At 41.7% G+C, this 20,921-nt stretch overlaps 1 pseudogene; it reads left to right on the top strand.

Moving 5' to 3' along the window:
- Nucleotides 1-3,986: 3,986 nt before the first annotated feature.
- Nucleotides 3,987-19,473, top strand: LOC123492612 (annotated as a pseudogene).
- The last annotated feature ends 1,448 nt before the right edge of the window (nt 19,474-20,921 follow it).

Below are 20,921 nucleotides of genomic sequence, written 5' to 3'. Positions count from 1 at the left end.
CACCTTCCTACTATTGAGTTGCACCCCCTTTTGCCCTCAAAACAGCCTGAATTTGTCGGGGCATGGACTCTACGAGGTGTCAAAAGCGTTCCACAGGGATACTGGCGCATGTTGACTCCAATGCTTCCCACAGTTGTGTCAAGTTGGCTGGATGTCCTTTGGGTGGTGGACCATTCTTGATACACACAGGAAACTGTTGAGCATGAAAAACCCAGCAGCATTGCAGATCTTGACACACTCAAACCGGTGCGCATGGCACCTACTACCATACCCTGTTCAAAGGCATTTAAATATTTTGTCTTGACCATCCACCCTCTGAATGGCCAGCGGTGGAAAAAGACCCAAATGTCATACTTGAGTAATAGTAAAGATACCTTAATCCTACTTGAGTAAAAGTCTAAAAGTATTTGGTTTTAAATATACTTATGTATCAAAAGTAAGTGTAATTGCTAAAATATACTTAGTAAAAGTATAAATCATTAAAAATTCTTATATTAAGCAAACCAGAGGCACCATTTTATTTTTTTAATGTATGGATAGCCAGGGGCACGCTCCAACCCTCAGAAATAACTTGCAAACGAAGCGTGTGTTTAGTGAGTCCGCCAGATCAGAGGCAGTAGGGATGACCAGGGATGTTCTCTTGATAAGTGTGTGAATTAGACCATTTTCCTGTCCTGCTAAGCATTCAAAATGTAACGAGTACTTTTGGGTGTCAGGGAGTAAAAAGTACATCATTTTCTTTAGGAATGTAGGAATAAAGTTGTCAAAAATATAAATAGTTAAGTAAAGTACAAATGCCCTAAACAATGACTTAAGTAGTACATCACTGTGCATGACACACATACACAATCCATGTCTCAATTGTCTCAAGGCTTAAAAAACCTTCTTTAACTCCCCTTCATCTACACTGATTGAAGTGGTTTTAGGTTACATAAATAAGGGATCATAGCTTTCACCTGGATTCACCTGGTCAGTGTATGTCATGAAAAGAGCATGTGTTTCTAATGTTTTGAACACTCAGTGTATAGCAATGCTTATGCTAAGATGAAAGGTGTGCTCTGTCATTTGTTGAGTTGTCCCAGCAAGTTAACACAAAGATTTAGTTAAACACAAATTATCCCTAAAAAGGAACATTGGTGATTACAATCTCTTCTGTCCCTGACCATCATGATCTTAAAATTATGCTCCAACCTTCAACCTTACCAGTTGTAAATGAAATATGTTACCTAATCATTTTGTAGCCATTAGTTCAGTGGCTGGTTGACAAATAAAATATACATTATTCAATTGGTGATTAGAAAAAATTTAACAGTACAGGGTATACTCAATGTACACCCACGACTGTGTGGCCACACATTAAGTTTGCAACAACATCATTAAGTTTGCTGACAACCACGACAGTGGTGAGCCTGATCGTCAACGAGCGACGAGACAGAATACAGGGAGGAGGTTAGAAACAGCCTCTCCCTCAACGTTAGCAAAAACAAAGGAGCTGATGGTGGACCACAGGAAACAGGGGGAGGAGCATGCCCCTATTGTCATCGACAGGGCTGCAGGGAGAGGGTCAATACCTTAAAGTTCCTCGGTGTGCAAATCACAGAGAACCTGACATGGTCCAATCACACCACCACCGTGTTGAAAAAGGTGCAGCAGCGCCTCTTCAACCCCAGGCGCCTGAAGAAATTTGGCATGGGCCATCGAATCCTAAATAAGTTCTACAGCTGCACAATCGAGAGCATCTTGACTGGCTGCATCACTGTCTGGAACAGCAACTGCACCGCCCTCAACCGGAAGGCCCCACAGAAAATGGTACGTCCGGCCCAATACGTAACTTGGGGAGAGCTCCCTGCCCTCCAGGACATCTACACCAGGCTGTGTCTGAGGAATGTCAGAAAGATCGTCAAGGACTCCAGTCACCCGAGCCACAGACTGTTCACTCTGTTACCATCTGGGAAAGGGTCTCGACCCCAACAGGATCTGAGACAGCTTCTACTACCAGGCCATCAGACTGCTGAAAAGCTCAACTTAGCTGTCTCCCTGCACAGACCTGCAGCTTAGAGACTATTTGCACTGGAGAGACTATATGTATCTTAGAAATAGTTTGCACTGACTACCCACACATCCAACCCTTATACACAAACTTACACACAAACACACACCCACACACTCACACACACACAAACACACACACACACACACACACACACACACACACACACACACACAAACACACATAAACACACAAACATCAGCACACACGCACTCAGAGCTCACACACACATACACACACACACACACTCACACACACACACACACTCACACACACACAAACACACACACACACACACACACACAAACACACATAAACACACAAACATCAGCGCACACGCACTCAGAGCTCACACACACATACACACATGCACACACATACATACACACACACACACACACACACACACACACACACACACACACACACACACACAGTCAACGCTGCTGTTCTAATATATACTATTGATTCCACTACTCACTTTATACGTGTAAATCCAGTCCATTATTACTATGCATACTACCTCTTCTATTACTTCTACTACTTGTTATTTTTGACTCCTCTTTCAGTGTTATTATTGATTCATGTGCCCATGGGGAGGCGCACAATTGGCCCAGTGTCGTCCAGGGTAGGGGAGGGAAATGGCCGGCAGGGATGTAGCTCAGTTGGTAGAGCATGGCGTTTGCAACGCCAGGGTTGTGGGTTCAATTCCCACGGGGGGCCAGTATGAAAAATAAAATAATGTATGTACTCACTAACTGTAAAGTCGCTCTGGATAAGAGCGTCTGCTAAATGACTAAAAAATTTAAAAAAAAAAAAGTGTTGAGGGAGCGAGCACATAAGCATTTCGCTGCACCTTTTATACCTGCTGCAAACTGTGTATGTGACGAATACATTTTCTTAACTCTTATTTTTCTTAAAATTGCATTGTTGGTTAAGGGCTTGTAAGTAAGCATTTCACGGTAAGGTCTACACCTGTTGTATTCGACACGTGACAATCAAAATGTGATTTGATTTTGATTTTGATTAAATACATATAACTGACATACTTGGGCCTTCATTTAGGGTTGTCCACATTGCAACACACATTTTAAGTAATTATTGGTCTATTACACTAATTCTTTATTCATTTATGCAAAATCAATGCAGTCAGAGAGGAAGAGGCATAATGAGAGGATTTACACCGCCCCAAATCTGTCCTTGGGAGATAAGCCCTTTTTTTTGTATGGAGGTCTATGAGAGTGTGTCGAATAACATTGCTTATTTGATGAAATAGAAGTTTCGTAATGTTTAGACTGTTACAAATGTACTGATATAACCGGATGCATGTGGCATTCTGCCAACTTTGAAACCCCCCCAGGTGAGTTGTGCCTGTTGTTCAGAGTAGATCTACCCTGCTGCCCTCTCATTGGCTAGAATGGTCCCACCTGATCTCGCCTGCCTTCCATCGTTGAGGACATGTATTTCCATTGTTAGAGCAGTAACTCTAATAGCTTGTCAATATAATAGATAATCGTTGATGCAGTTCCTTCCATTGAAATAAATGGCGGCCATTTTGAATATAAACCTGGGACTGATTATAGACATAATCTATGATGACTCTATCTAAAAACCTCCCCTTGTTCTGTGTGAAATTTAGTCTAGAATCAGATTAGAGCACACCGTAAGGAGTATAATGACACCAAGATGTTGTCTGACTGTATCCTGTACCGTTCACAGATCATATACTGTAGGTCTAAAAGGGGTCTAAAATAGCCACTTTCATCTACATTTGTGAGACACATGTAAAAAAGCAAATCAAACATAATTCATCACAATGAAGTTTCTATGTGAGAATTGCCTGAACAGTCTGAGATACCCTAAATATTTTCGGCCTGTCCTGGCATGGAATCGACTTTGAGCTCCAGCCAATCATAATAGCTGTAAGGCAAAGTGTATTTTGTTCACCCTCTCTAGAAGTATAATTATTGGTTGTCCACATTACTCGAATCCAGAGTCATATTTAATACGGCTCCGTTCGAATCTTATTCTGGTTGTTCTAGATATACAATCTACTGAACATAGGGCATACGTTTTTTTCTGCTCTCTTCTGAATGGCCCATCGTAACACCATTCATTGGTTACATCACTCAATATTACACTGTCACATAAGAGAAGAAATTAGGGTTCTGTAACTCGCACACTCTGTGGTATTGACATCATGACGGCGTAATTTGATTTGCATTTCATCAATGATTTTATTTGTTTGGCTTTCAAGCCAGCATAATCGTAAGTATATGTTTAGCCTACTTTATTGGCTAGCTAGCTAGAACGTTACTTGTTCAGCTACTAGTCTCGAGGTATAATAACACATTAATATTATGGATATTGTTTTGCATTATAATTACATCCTATTTTCAACTCCTTTTTTACAGGTTCGGACAAGACCCACAGACTGGATACGTTAATGCTGGCTGAACTGAACAGTGCGTTCTATTTACCAACGCTACTGTAGCTAGTTCATTAGCCAGCTAAGCTAGCTAGCTAGCTTGCCAGTCAACACACTTTTGGCTAGTTTTTTTTATTACTCTGTGATATTCCCCACATTCCTATTTATATCTTTTTTGCCGACTTAAATAAAATAATGTCATGCCCATGCAGATCAGCGGCGAGATTGTTCATAACTTCTCAAAAAGGTAAGCATATTTTGCTCGCTAACTTGCTGGCTAGCTAGCTAGTCTTCTAGCCAGCCAGTTTGCAAGTTGCACTATCATGGAATTCTATCCCATGCAGTCATATAATGTTCAGTGCCACATTGTAACAAATAATGAATATGAGGTGTTGAGAAAAGCAACTAATGTGAAAAGGGGTAACATGGTTGTTTTGCAAAGTTGGAACCTGTAACAGCTACCAGCTAGCCTTGTAGCTAAAGCTAGCTAAACTGATGGTAACTTGACCTACAATGTTGTTACACAAGAAAGAACCCTGCAGTGGTGGTGCATGCAGTACAGTTAGTTATTTATCCAAAGATTTTGTCAACATTTTCATGTTATGAATAAATCTATGTTTTGGGGAGCTTTCAGGGACATGCCCCCTTATGCATTCATATTTGACACTTATGAAGAAATATAGGTGTTTTTATATAGGTGTTTTTATCTATTGATCAGTAATATGCTCAATGTTTGCATTGCTGATTTAGAAAATGTACATTAACAGTATGTCAATTGATTGAATCTGCTTGTACTTTCACAGGTATCTCTAACACCAGAGTCCAGTTATTTTCTATTAGCAGACTAGGAACACCTGAAATCCGATTAAGCAGAAGAGTTCCTGTGAGATCCTTCTCCAAATCATCTGTATATTTTTCATCAAAAGACATCAAAGATGGCTCCGGCGATGGAGGAAAGGTATGTCAAAATCAATCCTTATTAATCTGTTGTTACTATTAATAAGACATTATAATGTCACACATGCTTATGATGACAAGTCTTACAATGCATGGCAATCACATCATAATGCATTATACCTGTTGGCCATATGTAAAGTTCATTGAATGTTATGATATCTTCATGACTTCCTCCATGGTGAATGATCTAGTCCCAGCAGTAGCTACAGTACATACTCTACATCCTCTGCTCTTCCACTCTTGACAGAAATCAGTTGGTGATGCGGGAAGTGGGAAAAGAGGAGGCTCCGGTGGCTCCGGAAAAGGAGGCAGCCAGCTACGCTGTCCCAAGTGTGGAGACGCCTGCACACATGTAGAAACCTTTGTGTGTAAGTGTTTTACTTTTCTTTGCATATTTGAAAAGAGAGGAGAGGAATTGTGTACGGTCAAGCTTGGCGCAGGAGCCAATCTCAAGTATGAGAAAGTTAATGTTCAATAAAAGTGCTTTGAAACAAGCAGCAAACTTTTTGCCTGGTCCCAGATCTGTTTGTGCTGTATGGCCAACTCCTATATGGTCGTTGTTATGCCAAAGATACGCCAATTGACCATAGGAGTAGGCAAGACAGCACAAACAGATTGGGAACCCATGCTAGCAAACTGTGCAGTGACCCTGACACTCACGTTCTTTTAATTTATTTTAATTTATTTAACATATGGTTCTTTAACATGGGTACCAGTCTGAATGACATGCACAACATGTGGAAGGGACAGCATTTAAGAGAATATGGTGTTGCCCTAGCTTTCAACTGACCTGTTTTACCTAGTATCTACTGGCTCAGTGCAGCTCACACATCTATAGGGAATGCCAGACTACTGGGCAACTGCTGTCAAACATATTGCGTGTTACTAACAAATAAAGTCCTTATGTAACAAATGGGTCACAGTCACAGACCAGCTAAAAGTAACACAGATCTAGTTTGTGTGCTTATGCCCCAACTAGCAATATCATGATCCGGCTTAGTTGGTGCCATAACATACTTCCCCCCCCTCCCTCTCCCTAGCTTCAACCCGCTTTGTGAAATGTGAGAAATGTCATCACTTCTTTGTGGTGCTGTCAGAGACCGACTCCAACAAGCGTCTCAATAAGGAGCAGGGAGCAGCCAACGAGGCCGTCAAACTGGCCTTCCAGCAGAAACCTCCCCCTCCTCCTAAAAAGGTACAGTAGACAGGTCTTACAATGCATTATACCTGCAGGCTTTAAGTAAAGTGTTAAGATGTGGAACAACAAGAACGGGATTCATTGTGGCCTAGGATGGTCTAGTGGTCTAAGCCGTTGCCTGCGGTGCACACATACCGCTGCAGCGTGGGTTTTTATTTATTGTATCTATATTTAACTTTACTGGTCCTACACTCACACATTACCAGGTAGTAGATTCTAACACATCTCACACAGTTTCGGAGTATAATAATTAGTCACTACTAAGAAAGTACTAATCATACTTAAAACAAGAACATTTCACAACTATTTTTAAGGGTGGAACATTTAGTCATTACTTTTAACCTGTATATATTTTAATTTCTATATCAAACCCTTCTAGCTACTCTCTGTCCTCTTGCAATGTCCCAACACATGCACTTTTTGTGTCTGTCAGAGAATGTGTGGTTCAGTCATCCATGTTAAGTTATAGCTTACCGAGCTTTGTAACATCCGCCACACCACTGAAAGTAGAACAAGCAGAGATTGTACCAAAAAAAAGCCCCAAAGAGGGACGTGTGTGTATGAACAGTCTGCAGAACTTGTTGGTAACATTTTACTTAAGGCATTACTTACAGTCTGGGATTCAAACCACAACAATGCGGTAACCCCACCACTTTTTTATCGTTGGAGGATGAGGCTGGAGAAATGTAACCACACTCAAATTCAAACATTAATTTAAAAGTTCAAAAATGTATATACAAATCAATGATAGCCCCTTTAAAGCCTGTAGATATAATGCTTTATAACTTGTTATTGGCTTGTATGAGCCTTTATAATTCATGTCTTATTATAAGGCTTATAATATGTTTTGTCGCTGTATGTTGAACATTTTCAAATGACCCAAAATGGCTGTTATTTTTTATAAGATGATGATAATGTGACATTGTAAGGAGGATCATTAATACTTATATGTATTGTAATGCATTATAACTGCATCATGCATTATGCTTTATGTAAAGTGTTAACAAATTGTCTTTCAGATCTATGCCTACCTGGATAAGTACGTTGTTGGCCAGTCCTATGCAAAGAAGGTGCTGGCGGTGGCTGTTTACAACCACTACAAGCGCATCTACAAACCTTCCGGGAGCGGGCACCAAGCCACAGGCGGAGGTAGAGAAGCAGGCCTCCCCTGACTCCACGAGGTTGGTACCGTCCCTGTCTGTTTCTGTATCTCATTTGTCTGAAATGGCCTTCTCCCTTCCTCGCAAATTATTTCTTCCATCTGCACCTATGTGAATGAACTTGACAGGTGAAAGGTACTATTGAGTAGCTATCTTATGTCTTCAAATCAGTGCAGAAGAAGAAGAGGAGATGAGAGGAAGCGACTTTATACTATCGAGGTGCGTCCTAAGTGTAGTGGCAGTTAATTGTTTTACTGTGCACCTTGAAATGTGACAGCATGCCATTCACTCAGGTTAACAAAATGCATTAGCCCATGTGCAATGTAAAACAGAATCATAGCTGAATGGAATGGAATGAATGGTATGATAAACTGTTCTCTTTGGCATGTGTACAATGGCTTTTAAAGGCTAAAATAAAACGCCGTCTCTTGAAGTCCTCCCTCATCCATTGATTTAAAGTAACTACCCAGTGTTTCCAGATTTCTATGAAATATGACCAATAATTAATTACAATATGAGTGAAATAGTTTTCCTTCACAAAAATGGTAGTAAAGTATGTTTTTTTGGTGTGGGCGTAACCCAACAACAGAATGGCGTATACCGGTCATAAATTTCTTTCATTTGGGTAGACCGCTGATTGGCCAGCTTGATGACATCATCCTCTATAAGGAAATAGCAAGCATTTTTTAAATGGTCTGTTTGAGATACAAGTTTGAGGTGGTTACTTTTAAGTGTTATTTCTCCAATTTATGCTTTGGCCACAAATACGAATATAGGATGAGTAAACAACATTATTTGGGTATGAGTGAATAGAATATTAACTTTTAAAAGTGAGCTTTTCACTGGACAGTTACTTTAAGGTTTTCCCAGTTTGAACAGGACTTTGGGCTAATGGCATTTTCCAGTGCCTCATGGTAACGGTAGTGATAATGTCAGATGACAACTTTCACCCTCGTTCTGTGGAGCTAGAGAAGACGAGAGGATGAACACATATTGACAAGTAAGTGGTAACTCGTTACAGAATATCAGTTACATACAGCCAGGGGGCTTTCAGCACTTCTCTCACCAAAATGTTCTCTAGCTCGCTAATAGTCTCTTTCCCAGCTCATCACTTTTCAGTTTCAATCAACTAATAGTCCGGTTGTACAAATGCCAAAATTCTCCTCACCCTGCATCCTCTCCCCACGTCCTCTCCCCCCGTCCTCTCCCCCACCATCCTCTCCCACGTCCTCTCCCCACCGTCCTCTCCCCACGTCCTCTCCCCCACGTCCTCTCCCCCCACCATCCTCTCCCCCCCGTCCTCTCCCCACCGTCCTCTCCCCCACGTCCCTCTCCCCCACGTCCTCTCCCCCCACGTCCTCTCCCCCCACCATCCTCTCCCCCACCGTCCTCTCCCACCGTCCTCTCCCCCCCACCGTCCTCTCCACACCGTCCTCTCCCCCACCGTCCTCACCCCCCACCGTCCTCACCCCCACCATCCTCTCCCCACCATCCTCTCCCCACCATCCTCTCCCCACCGTCCTCTCCCCCCACCGTCCTCTCCCCACCGTCCTCTCCCCCCACCGTCCTCTCCCCCACCGTCCTCTCCCCACCGTTCTCTCCCCCACCGTCCTCTCCCCCACTGTCCTCTCCCCACCGTTCTCTCCCCCACCGTCCTCTCCCCACCGTCCTCTCCCCCACCGTCCTCTCCCCCCACCGTTCTCTCCCCCCACCGTCCTCTCCCCCCACCGTCCTCTCCCCACCGTTCTCTCCCCCACCGTCCTCTCCCCACCGTTCTCTCCACCACCGTTCTCTCCCCCACCGTCCCCTAACTGGAACTGCTGTATCAGGTAACATGGACAGTATGTATGCCTGCCTGAGAGTTGCACAACAAGCAGAAGTGACATAATAAGAATATTGGGCAAAGTGCATGTTCCCTCTCTCAGACATGTCCAGTAAGTGAGACAGACACACAGACGGACAGAGACAGACAGACATACAGACAGACAAAGAAAATCAGACAGAAATACAGACAGACAGACAGTGGCCTGGTAACCTTGTTATTAGTCATACACATGGTATCTATATCTCTCCACACAGTAACGAAACACTGTGCCTTAGTCCAATATTTATTCACTCTCACAGTATATACAGTAGCTGAACCTAGTGAACAATTTATTTATAGAATAGACTTGGACACAGGACAAACATTTTGTTATAGAACAACGTCAATATAAGGTTGCATTTTCTCAGCAGGGGATAATACATATAACTGGAAATGTGTGTCCTGCTGCTTATCTGTAGAGGTTCGGTAGTGTTGTGTCATCATCAGAAAACCCTTGAGGTCAAGGGTTATCCCTTTTTCACAGGTTTTGGTGGAGTAGGGTGAAGTTGCCTCTAGACCCTGATCTTGGATCAGTTTAGCATTTTTCCACTAAGGATCGGGGGGTGGGTAAGCTGATCCTAGATCTGTACCTAGGGGGAAACTTTACCCCGGAGAGGTTCTGGCCTGCGTGGCTTGCTTGTTGTGGGTCCTGCTGTGGCTGAGCCGATCCTGGAGCCACACACCCATCCACAGACGCTGCAAATCATATGGTTTGTGTCCCAAATGACACCCTTATTCCCTATATAGTGCACTACGTTCCTAGCTGACCTCTCTCTCTCTTCTCTCTTTTTGTCCCACCTCCTCTCTCTCTCCGCCCCCTCCCTCTCCATTCCCTCCTTTTCTTTACCTCCTCTCTGTCTGTTCTTTCAGAGCTGCTGCAGATCTCCGGGATCAGTCCCCATGGCAACGCGCTGGGTGCATCAGTGCAGCAGCAAAGCCAGCAGCCTGCCCAGGAGAAGAGGGGGGGCGAGGTGCTCGACTCTCACCACACCAACATCAAACTGGAGAAGAGCAACATCGTGCTGCTGGGACCCACCGGATCAGGTGAGCAGATGAAACTCCTTTGGAAGGATGGGAGCAGGTGCCAATCTGTAAGGGAAATCATTTTCTATTATAGTGTACTACTTTTGATCAGAGTCTCCTATGTCCCTCTGTGATTAAACAGTTTGTCATTGAGTCAGCTCTTCAATTGGCCCTACACTGTTATAAGGCCTGCGAAGGGTAGTAATGACATACAGTAGCAGATGTCATAAATGCTCATGAGTGTGGATGGAAACTGACTTTACACAGTTATGACACTGACACTAAGAGTTGCGCCAAGTGCCTGAATTCACCCTGCACTGTCATGAGCCCTGCATAAGGTGACACAATTATGGCATTACAGCTGGTATTACTGTCACGCTTTCTGACATGACTCTAAAGTCAATTGCTATATGCTAACATCTACTTTTACAACCATGTATGCCATCTGTTTCGTAGTCGTACGTAGTCTTTTACGAGTTCCCAAGAGGGGTCAAACAAAACACATACAAAATAAGTTGTAATAGGATTGTTGGCTTTGACATCTGTATTACAGGAAACTAAAAGTGCATTAAAGGAATAATACACTCAAAGGCATCATCATGACAGTTTTTGCTTTGTACTGAAAGTGCTCAGCAGACTTGACTACTGACATGCACAATTTGTTGGGATTGCGTTAACACTAGTAAACAATTGCGCTAACGCTAGTTAGCAACTTCCTTCAAACTGCACGCAGAGACATAAAAATGGTGACTCTAGGGAATTAGATAAAATCCTGAAGTATCCCTTTAACACAAAGGTTTTTTTGTGTAGTATTCCTTTAAACAAAAGTTGTAAAATGGATGCTTTGGTATTTCCTATTTCCTGACATTGATTGACATCCATATTGCAGGTAAAACCCTCTTGGCCCAGACTCTTGCTAGGTGTCTGGATGTGCCTTCGCTATCTGCGACTGCACCACGCTAACTCCAGGCAGGCTATGTGGGCGAAGACATTGAGTCTGTGGTGGCCAAGCTCCTCCAAGACGCCAACAACTCTGTTGAGAAAGCACAACAAGGTATAGTATAATGTGTTACTTACTTGCTTGTGAATGTGAATGCCTGTGGTTGTGTATGAAATGTGACGTCAGTACGACTATATTATCAAGTATTGTACTTGTAGCACATCAACTTCAGTCCATGTACTAAATAATAAAATAATAATAATAATATGCCATTTAGCAGACGCTTTTATCCAAAGCGACTTACAGTCATGCGTGCATACATTTTTGTGTATGGGTGGTCCCGGGATCGAACCCACTACCCTGGCGTTACAAGCGCGTGCTGAGCTACAGAGGACAACACTACTAAGTGTTGGTTGAGTTTTGATGGTGAATTATTTAATTGGATAAAGAAAAGCTTATGAAACGTGCCATCTGTCTGACTATCTTATCAAGGACTGTACTTGTAGCAGATACATTTCCCTAAATACCCTAAGAGGGATGTTTTTCAAAGTAAATAACTGAATTAAAGGCACAGTAGGCAACCTTTTGGGTGACCTGACCAAATTCACATAGAAATGTGAGTTCTAGATCAGTTATCCTCATTGACAGTATGTCTGAGAAGCGGTAGATCAGTGCTATGTGCGCTATTTTTCTATGCTTCCCGTTCTCAAGTTTCGTTTTTGCTTGTTTTACTTTCAGTTTTACTTTCGGTCTTCAAACATCTGAAAAAAACTATATTTTTAGTTATTGAAAATACATTTCACAGTAGTTTAGACGTGTACAATGAAGCTCTACACTATTCAATACTTATTTTAGCAACCAGGAAATGGCGCAGCGATTTCTTCCTATTGTACCTTTAAAGATATAGTGACAGTGTAGGCCCAAGTCTTTCATGACTGCTGTGCAACATATATTTTGTTATTTCTCTATCATCACTGCACGGTGACTACACAAGGTGAAGCCAAAGATTCTTCTGTGGTAAAAATGTTGATATACTGTATGCTAACTCTATGCTCTGAACGGTGATTGGTTCTCGGTCTCTTCACTGATTGGTCCTCACAGGCATCGTGTTCCTGGATGAGGTGGATAAGATTGGCAGTGTGCCCGGAATCCACCAGTTACGAGACGTGGGGTGAGGGAGTACAGCAGGTCAGTGTATACTGTGTATAGATAGATATCATAGTAGACTATTTATAGATATGTAGTATGTAGATCTGTCACTGTCAGGCGGTAAAGTCCTGCCATGAACACTGTTTGCCCTGTCAGTTATAAAACCTGTATATTCTGGTTTCATAACAGATTTCCTTGACCTTTCACTGCAAGTCTGTGAAAAACACACTTGTTGACTTGTTGATCTCCCATAAGGATTACAACATGGGACCATACATACCTGTTACAGTGGTTTCCCATCCAAACTTTACTTGCTGATACTTCTTTAATTGTCTATTTGGAAAGCTCCCGTGTCTTATAACCTTCAGTGGCTAGTTGCCCGTGAAACTCAGACAGTTAAATCCAAAGCTAAAAAAAAATATTTTTTGCACCATGTGATAAATTCCCTCATTACCCTTCTACCATCTTGGCTGTTGCCTCTCTAGAACATATTTGCTCTAGACGCGTGTTTGATCACCCAGAAATGGCTAGGGCAAAGATGTTCCAGCACGAGGAGAGGTAATGAGGAATTTCTCTGGGGTAGTGTACATTGTGTGTGTCTCATAATGTCCTCCGTTTGGTGGTCATTTGGTAGGGTCTACTCAAACTCCTGGAGGGCACTATCATCAACGTCCCCGAGAAGAACTCCAGGAAGCTGAGAGGAGAGACTGTCCAGGTGGACACCACCAACATCCTGTTTGTGGCCTCCGGTGCCTTCAACGGCCTGGACCGGATCATCAGCATGAGGAAGTGTGAAAAGGTGAACATTTCAATGTCAAATCTTTTATTCCAAATTGTATTTCAATTTTATTTCAATTTTTTTTATAACTACCTTTTTCGTGAGGGAATTTCTTGTGGAGTGGTTCATACAATAAAAAACAGCACACAAATAACAAACAGTCAATACAGAACGAAACTAGGCTGCCGTCCCCTGTGTGGCTCTGGCCAAATGTACTATACTAGACTAGATAGGGAGGCAAACATTTCAGACAGACCCTTGATTTTGTGGCAAGGTTGCATTTGTAAGTGCAAGGGTTTTAGTGTTACCATAAGTGATATTGCATTGAATCCAAAAAAATTCTCACCCATCTACACACACATACCCCACAATGACAAAGTGAAAACATGTTTTTAGAAATTGTTGCACATTAATTGAAAATGGAATACAGAAATATCTCTAATTTATATAAGTATTCACAACCCTGAGTCAATACTTTGTAGAAGCGCCTTTTGCAGCGATTATAGCTGTGAGTCTTTCTGGGTAAGTCTAAGAGCTTTCCACACTTGGATTGTGCAACATTTGCCCATTATTATTTTCAAAATTCAATCACCGTTTCTTTTTTATCCTGAAAAACTCCCCAGTCTTTAATGATTACAAGCATACATAATTAGGTTAGTGTTGTGGAGTAACTACAATGTTGTTGATCCATCACAGCCATTAAACTCTGTAACTCATGGTAAAATCCCATAGCAGTTTCCTTCCTCTCCAGCAACTGAGTTAGGAAGGACACCTGTATCTTTGTAGTGACTGGGTGTATTGATACACCATCCAAAGTGTAATTAATAACTTCACCATGCTCAAAGGGATATTCAATGTCTGCTTTATTTATTTTCACCAATAGGTGCCCTTCGTTGCGAGGCCTTGGCAAACCTCCCTGGTCTTTGTGGTTGAATCTGTGTATAAAATTCACTTACAGATATTTGTATGTGTTGGGTACAGAGATAAGGTAGTCATTCAAAAATCATGTTAAACCAGCGTTTCCCAAACTTGGTCCTGGGGACCCCAAGGGGTGCTTGTTTTGGTTTTTGCCCTAACACTACACAGCTGATTCAAATAATGAACTCATCATCATGCTTTGATTATTTCAATCAGCTGTGTAGTGCTAGGGCAAAAAAACAAAATGTGCACCCCTTCAATAAGGTCTCGAGAAGTGAATTTAAACACAGATTCAACACTATTATTGCACACAGAGTGAGTCCATGCAATTTATGTGACATGTTAAGCAAAAGTTTTACTCCTGAACTTATACTGAACAAAAATATAAATGCAACATGCAACAATTTCAACGATTTTACTGAGTTACAGTTCAAATAAGGAAATCAGTCAATTGAAATAAATCCATTAGGATGTAATCTATAGATTTCACATGACTGGGCAGGGGCGCTGACATGGGTGAGCCTGAGAGGGTATAGGCCCACCCACTTGGGAGCCAGGTCATCCCACTGGGGAGCCAGGCCCAGCCAATCAGAATGAGTTTTTCCCCACAAATGGGCTTTATTACAGATGGAAATACTCCTCCGTTTCATCAGCTGTCCAGGTGGCTGGTGTCAGACGATCCCGCAGGTGAAGAAGCTGGATGTGGAGGTCCTGGGCTAGCGTGGTTACGTGGTCTGCGGTTGTGAGGCCGGTTGGAAGTACTGCAAAATTCTCTACAAACGATGTTGAGGCAGCTTATGGTAGAGAAATGAACATTCAATTCTCTGGCAACAGCTCTTGTGGACATTCCTGCAGTCAGTATGCCAATTGCACGCGCCATCAAAACATGAAACAGCTGTGGCATTGTGTTGTGTGACAAAACTGCACATTTTAGAGTGGCCTTTTATTGTCCCCAGCACAAGGTGCACCTGTTTAATGATCATGCTGTTTAATCAGCTTCTTCATATGCCACCTGTCAGGTGGATAGATTATCTTGGCAAAGGAGAAATGCTCATTAACAGGGATGTAAACAAATTTGTGCACAAAATCTGAGAGAAATAAGCTTTTTGTGCGTATGGAAAATGTCTGGGATCTTTTATTTCAGCTCATGAAACATTACATTTACATTTAGCAGACGCTCTTATCCAGAGCGACTTACATTATTTTATTTTTCAAACCACCTGTGGGAATCAAACCCACAACCCTGGCGTTGCAAACGTCATGCTCTATCAACTGAGCTACATCCCTGCCGGCCATTCCCTCCCCTACCCTGGGCCAATTGCGCACCGCCCCATGGGTCTCCCGGTCACGGCCGACTACGACAGAGCCTGGATTCGAACCAGGATCTCTAGTGGCACAGCTAGCACTGCCTTAGACCACTGCGCCACTCAGGAGAGTACCATGGGACCAACCCTTACATGTTGCATTAATATTTTTGTTCAGTATATTTAGGCTTGCCATAACAAAGGGGTTGAATACTTATTGACTCAAGACATTTAAGCTTTTCATATTTTATTAATTAGTAAAAATTCAGATAAAAATCATTCCACTTTGACATTATAGGGTGTTGTGTGTAGGCCAGTAACCAAAAAACTTAAATGTAATCAATTTTAAATTCAGGCTGTAACACAACAAAATGTGGAAAAAGTAAAGGGGTGTGAATACTTTCTGAATGCACTGTATCTACATGACATTACAAGGTTGTTGTGGAAAACTCGATCCAAAGATTAGGCAGAGACTAATTTATAATTATACATTAGTCAGTCTTTAATACATACGAGCAGCTGCAAGGTAGATCCCTCTCTGATCGCAGTCAGGGAAGGAGCTCCAAGAGTAAATGGTTACATGTCCCTTATATAGTAGGAGGTGATAATACAATCATATTGTTACACAACTGTTATTTATACAAGCAACAGTTCCAGAACACAATGGCCTTGTTTTAGAGTGCAGACTAAACAGGAGTCTATGAAATGCATAACATCACAGTCCAACACAGAACATATCCCTTGAGAAGTTACAAGAGCTCACCCCAAATTCTGCCACAAGGTAAATGAGAAGAACTGCAGTTGTGTTTACAACGTTCTCAACCTGATACAGTCCAGTCACTGTGGGACAAATCCTAATGAAATTGGTCTGCGTAAAAATTGACTTTAAAGCACGGGCCTATCTCAAGTTAGGATGCAGCCTTTGGTCAGAAAAGACTGCAAATGTGGGTGGGATTGGGAAGGTTCAGGTGGGGTCAAGAGGACTTGGGTATTCGGAGCAGCTTCACTTGTGTGTATATAAGATGAAAAGAAATGAGACATCAAATAGACAATGCAACATAACTACAAAATCAGCCTATAGTAGCAGAACTGTCTCTCTGTAACTGCATCCCTCCCCCTCTCTGCAGTATCTGGGCTTCGGCACACCGTCCAGTATGGGCCAGGGGCGTCGGGCAGCTGCGGCCGCAGACCTGGCCAACAGCAGCGGAGCGGAGATGGACGCCGTGCTGGAGATCGAGGAGAAGGACCGGCTCCTGAAGCATGTGGAGGCCCGGGACCTCATCGAGTTTGGGATGATCCCCGAGTTCGTGGGGCGCCTGCCTGTGGTGGTGCCCCTGCACAGCCTAGACGAGGAGACCCTGGTTAGGATCCTGACAGAGCCACGCAATGCTGTCATACCCCAGTACCAGGCCCTGTTCAGCATGGACAAGGTGGGGACTCATTATTGTTATTATTAGTGGTGGTAGTAGTAGTGGTAGTGGTAGTTGAAGTATTGGTGTTACAGGTGGTGGTGGTAGTAGTAGTAGTAGTAGTAGTAGTAGTAGTAGTAGTAGTAGTAGTAGTAGTAGTAGCAGTAGTGGGGTTAGTGGTGGTGGTGGTGGTAGTAGTAATAGTCGTAGTAGTAGTCGGTCCCTTCAGGATTTTGCGATTCTGTACATAAAACAGTCATCGGAATATTATTGCATAAAACTGACGATCACCACACTACAAAAAGAGGGCTCGCAATTTCAACGAATCACCCCGCAAAATAAAGCATTTATGCCTGCAAATATCACAACAAATGTTGTGTATTTATCTGTGTGTGGATGTGCACACACTAGTGTCTGTGTATATACCTCTGTGGGTTCTGATGTCTTTGCGTGTGCCTTCCAAAAAAGTTGTGATTATTTCATGAACACTTGTATTACCTCAATCTCATTCCAGTGTGAACTGAACGTAACTCCAGATGCCTTGAGAGCCATCGCCAGGTTGGCTTTGGAAAGGAAGACCGGTGCTCGTGGGCTAAGGTCCATTATGGTAAGTACCTCAATAAATATTTTGAAATGTACATTCATGTAATGTATATATTGTGATTTACATTTTGAAATGAAATGTAATGTAATTTTTTGGACATGCATTTTGAAATGTATGTCTTAAACCTTTGAGGGTTGTGAGTAATATTCCTTCTCTCGTCTTTTTAAGGAAAAATTACTTCTTGAACCCATGTTTGAAGTGCCACACTCAGACATCATGGCTGTTGAGCTGAACAAAGACGTAGTCCAAGGGAAATCAGTGCCTGTGTATGTAAAGTAAGTATTCATAATTACCTGAGACTCAACTCGGTTGGGGACAATACAGTTTTAAAGTGGATAAGTAACAGTCGTCAAAATGGAAACCTTACTGGAGACCTCCTAGTCATTTTTGGAGGCATGAAGCAGAAGTAGCTAGCAAAGGACAGCAGGAGCGGTAGCTAACTAACGTAAATAATCCTAGTGAGGTAGTTAGCCAACTTGTTAGCTAATGTACATACTCTCTGCTAGAAACCAGATTGCTGCTTAATGCCTCCAAAACGCCCATGACAATTCTCCAATAATAATAATACATTTGGACGTGTGACACATCCACTTTAATAGCGTATGGCAAAATTCTATATGGTGTGGTTTCACACCAATTTAATTGAAAATACAGTATTTTACCATTACTTTTCATTTATTTGCAGCAGAATTTAATCACTTTTTTATTTGTGCCTCCAGAGCAGCTGCTAAGGAGTCTGTTGAGGAGGAGTATGACTCTGGGATAGAGGAGGAGAGCTGGCCAAGGCAGGCGGATGTAGCCAACAACTAACTAACAGATGCTGCTGTCACCTCACAAACTCAGTGCAAAATGGAACTTCAGAAATTGCCATCATTCCGATTGAATAAGCTATGGGTTTTTACAAAGACCATTATTGTAACTTCAAATGTAATTATGTCATCTGAATTACATCAATGTTGATCATGATGATGTAGGTTATACGGTTTCATACATCGGAAGAAGTTTGTTCCCATATTGGTGCAAAGGTTTAAGAATGAACATTTACTAAGTATTCTCCACCCATCTTTCCCAGAGAGAGAGAAAGGGAGAGAAAACATTCATCTGTTTAAATGTAAAGATACTTTAGTTTTTTTGGTTTTAACCACCATGTCCCTTTGATGTAATTTAGGAAGCCATTTTGTTTCTTCACAACTCTCTGATGACAAGGTCAGCCAGGTCATAGAAACCAGCATTCTTTACAGAACAGGTATTTATAGTCAAAATGTTAACTTTTTCTAAAAAGGTCAGTTTTGCTGCTCTGTGGTGGATTTGAAATATCCAACACTGGAATTACTAGTATACTGTATGGACAGTTAGTATGCCATGTATGAGATGAAACGTGGAAGATATCTGGGCTCGAGATGGGGGGCTTGAATTGATCCCAACCAGCTTTGATAATGTGAGATTTTCGACACATTTTCCCATTGTGGTTTTTTGACGTTTCTTTATGGAACAATTTAGAACTACCTACGTCTGTAACGAAGCCATGACATCACTGGTGTTTTTGAATGGAAACATACTAGTCTTTAGAAATGCATTGTCTGATTTGCTCAACACTGTACACTTAGAAACTGTTCATTCAATGCAGTTTCTTTAAAAGAAGCTGGGCTTTTTTTGTACACTTTATATACAGATATATAACGTTTTGAAATCTCAGACAGTAAGGGCCTAGAATCTAGATAATTTGCTCAATTCCACTTTAACCCCTAGGCACCTGTGTAGATCTCAGAAGATTTGATAGGTGTTAGCAATATGGTAACAGCTTAATCTTTCTCTTATGGGTTTCTGTGATGTTGGTTACACCCATCCAAACCTTTCAAATCTACACAAGTACATAGGAGCGTTAGCTAGGGGCTTATGTTGCATTCATAACCAAGTGGGAATGTAATAATTACCAGTTGTGAAGTCGTAAATACCAGTTGGATGCATTCACATGCTTTGAACTCGTTGAGAAACGCTGATTGGCTAATGGCCAACAAGCTGCGTCAAGCATAAACTAAAAGTACAGCTATCATGCTTGTAAACAAATTATTTGTTCAAAAACATATTCATAGATTATTTATAAATAATGTTTTCCTTAGTGGGTGACGTCAGAGGTCAGCATGTGGAGGAAGTTGGAGCTCAGGGATGATAGACGACTTTCCCACTAGTAATTACCAGTTGGAGGGGCGTTCAAGTAGATTTTGTATGTGGTAAATACCACCTTCCCACTTGGTTATGAACACAGCATAAGGTCTCGGTTTAGAATTGGGAAATTTTGTGATGTACAGTGCAGCAGAACTGATGCCATCTGTGTGGCAGCAACCCTATTTTGCTCAGAATAGTTGTGAACCTATGTAAATGTGAGACTTTAATAAATATATTAATCACTTAAGAGTGTTCAGAGGTTATTTGATGAACTCCAGTTGTCCAGTGTTCTTCAGTCCTGGAGGGTTTATTTAGTCCCAGCCACCCACATCAGTTTTTATAGGCTGCGTTCACACAGGCAGCCCAATCTTGATATGTTGCAAATTAGTGGAAAAAGTGAAAGTAAAGTAAAGTCTGAGTAAATATTTATATTATTAGATATATATTTATATTAGTTATAAAAACAAATGTCACAACAATGATCTATGAGCAGTAGAGGAACTTCTCTCTCTCTCTCTCTCTCTCTCTCTCAATTCAATTTAATTCAATTTAAGGGGCTTTATTGGCATGGGAAACATATGTTTACATTGCCAAAGCAAGTGAAATAGATAATAAACCAAAGTGAAATAAACAATTAAAAAACAGTAAACATTACACTCACAAAAGTTCCAAAAGAATAAAGACATTTCAAATGTCATATTATGTCTATATACAGTGTTATATTGATGTGAAAAAAGTACAAAAGGGAAAATAAAAAAACATAAATATGGGTTGTATTTACAATGGTGTTTGTTCTTCACTGGTTGCCCTTTTCTTGTGGCAACAGGTCACAAATATTGCTGCTGTGATTGATCACTGTGGTATTTCACACAATAGATATGGTAGTTTATCAAAATTGGATTTGTTTTCGAATTCTTTGTGGGTCTGTGTAGTCTGAGGGAAATATGTGTCTCTAATATGGTCATACGTTTGG

Source organism: Coregonus clupeaformis, chromosome 15 (genome assembly GCF_020615455.1).
Source record: "Coregonus clupeaformis isolate EN_2021a chromosome 15, ASM2061545v1, whole genome shotgun sequence".
NCBI lineage: Eukaryota > Metazoa > Chordata > Actinopteri > Salmoniformes > Salmonidae > Coregonus > Coregonus clupeaformis.
This window is presented reverse-complemented; position numbering and strand designations above follow the sequence as displayed.